This window comes from Salvelinus namaycush, chromosome 30 (genome assembly GCF_016432855.1).
Source record: "Salvelinus namaycush isolate Seneca chromosome 30, SaNama_1.0, whole genome shotgun sequence".
Lineage (NCBI taxonomy): Eukaryota > Metazoa > Chordata > Actinopteri > Salmoniformes > Salmonidae > Salvelinus > Salvelinus namaycush.
The window spans coordinates 4,687,386-4,690,407 of record NC_052336.1 but is presented as its reverse complement, the minus strand read 5'-3'; positions in this window follow the sequence as shown (position 1 = coordinate 4,690,407).

Sequence of the window (3,022 nt, the reverse complement as noted above, 5' to 3'; positions counted from 1 at the left end):
GTGTGATGGTGATGAGACAGAGACATATAGAGACCCGTGTGATGGTGATGAGACAGAGACATATAGAGACCCGTGTGATGGTGATCAGGCCAAATGAGACAGAGACATATAGAGACCCGTGTGATGGTGATCAGGCCAAATGAGACAGAGACATATAGAGACCCGTGTGATGGTGATCAGGCCAAACGAGACAGAGACATATAGAGACCCGTGTGATGGTGATCAGGCCAAACGAGACAGAGACATATAGAGACCCGTGTGATGGTGATCAGGCCAAACGAGACAGAGACATATAGAGACCCGTGTGATGGTGATCAGGCCAAATGAGACAGAGACATATAGAGACCCGTGTGATGGTGATCAGGCCAAATGAGACAGAGACATATAGAGACCCGTGTGATGGTGATGAGACAGAGACATATAGAGACCCGTGTGATGGTGATCAGGCCAAATGAGACAGAGACATATAGAGACCCGTGTGATGGTGATCAGGCCAAATGAGACAGAGACATATAGAGACCCGTGTGATGGTGATCAGGCCAAATGAGACAGAGACATATAGAGACCCGTGTGATGGTGATCAGGCAATGAGACAGAGACATATAGAGACCCGTGTGATGGTGATGAGACAGAGACATATAGAGACCCGTGTGATGGTGATGAGACAGAGACATATAGAGACCCGTGTGATGGTGATGAGACAGAGACATATAGAGACCCGTGTGATGGTGATGAGACAGAGACATATAGAGACCCGTGTGATGGTGATCAGGCCAAATGAGACAGAGACATATAGAGACCCGTGTGATGGTGATCAGGCCAAATGAGACAGAGACATATAGAGACCCGTGTGATGGTGATCAGGCCAAATGAGACAGAGACATATAGAGACCCGTGTGATGGTGATCAGGCCAACTGAGACAGAGACATATAGAGACCCGTGTGATGGTGATCAGGCCAAATGAGACAGAGACATATAGAGACCCGTGTGATGGTGATCAGGCCAAATGAGACAGAGACATATAGAGACCCGTGTGATGGTGATCAGGCCAAATGAGACAGAGACATATAGAGACCCGTGTGATGGTGAATGAGACAGAGACATATAGAGACCCGTGTGATGGTGATCAGGCCAAATGAGACAGAGACATATAGAGACCCGTGTGATGGTGATCAGGCCAAATGAGACAGAGACATATAGAGACCCGTGTGATGGTGATCAGGCCAAATGAGACAGAGACATATAGAGACCCGTGTGATGGTGATCAGGCCAAACTGAGACAGAGACATATAGAGACCCGTGTGATGGTGATCAGGCCAAATGAGACAGAGACATATAGAGACCCGTGTGATGGTGATCAGGCCAAATGAGACAGAGACATATAGAGACCCGTGTGATGGTGATCAGGCCAAATGAGACAGAGACATATAGAGACCCGTGTGATGGTGAATGGACAGAGACATATAGAGACCCGTGTGATGGTGATGAGACAGAGACATATAGAGACCCGTGTGATGGTGATGAGACAGAGACATATAGAGACCCGTGTGATGGTGATGAGACAGAGACATATAGAGACCCGTGTGATGGTGATCAGGCCAAATGAGACAGAGACATATAGAGACCCGTGTGATGGTGATCAGGCCAAATGAGACAGAGACATATAGAGACCCGTGTGATGGTGATCAGGCCAAACGAGACAGAGACATATAGAGACCCGTGTGATGGTGATCAGGCCAAACGAGACAGAGACATATAGAGACCCGTGTGATGGTGATCAGGCCAAACGAGACAGAGACATATAGAGACCCGTGTGATGGTGATCAGGCCAAATGAGACAGAGACATATAGAGACCCGTGTGATGGTGATCAGGCCAAATGAGACAGAGACATATAGAGACCCGTGTGATGGTGATGAGACAGAGACATATAGAGACCCGTGTGATGGTGATCAGGCCAAATGAGACAGAAACATATAGAGACCCGTGTGATGGTGATCAGGCCAAATGAGACAGAGACATATAGAGACCCGTGTGATGGTGATCAGGCCAAATGAGACAGAGACATATAGAGACCCCTGTGATGGTGATGAGACAGAGACATATAGAGACCCGTGTGATGGTGATGAGACAGAGACATATAGAGACCCGTGTGATGGTGATGAGACAGAGACATATAGAGACCCGTGTGATGGTGATGAGACAGAGACCTTAGAGACCCGTGTGATGGTGATCAGGCCAAATGAGACAGAGACATATAGAGACCCGTGTGATGGTGATCAGGCCAAATGAGACAGAGACATATAGAGACCCGTGTGATGGTGATCAGGCCAAATGAGACAGAGACATATAGTGACCCGTGTGATGGTGATCAGGCCAAATGAGACAGATACATATAGAGACCCGTGTGATGGTGGTCAGGCCAAATGAGACAGAGACATATTGAGACCCTGTGATGGTGATGAGACAGAGACAGAGACATATAGAGACCCGTGTGATGGTGATCAGGCCAAATGAGACAGAGACATATAGAGACCCGTGTGATGGTGATCAGGCCAAATGAGACAGAGACATATAGAGACCCGTGTGATGGTGATCAGGCCAAATGAGACAGAGACATATAGAGACCCGTGTGATGGTGATCAGGCCAAACGAGACGAGACATATAGAGACCCGTGTGATGGTGATCAGGCCAAACGAGACAGAGACATATAGAGACCCGTTGTGATGGTGATCAGGCCAAATGAGACAGAGACATATAGAGACCCGTGTGATGGTGATCAAGGCCAAATGAGACAGAGACATAAAACACAAGCTTTTTACACCAGACATCCTCTGTTTACACTCACCGGACCCCCTCCCGACATTTGTTACTAAGGAAACACCTCAACTTTACACCAACAAATCACTGTTTACCTCAACACAGTTACACCATACATCCTTGTGTTTTATCAACTGCCACAACAGTTTACGCCCCACTTTTACACCAGACACCTCTGTTTACACTCACCAGTGAACACCC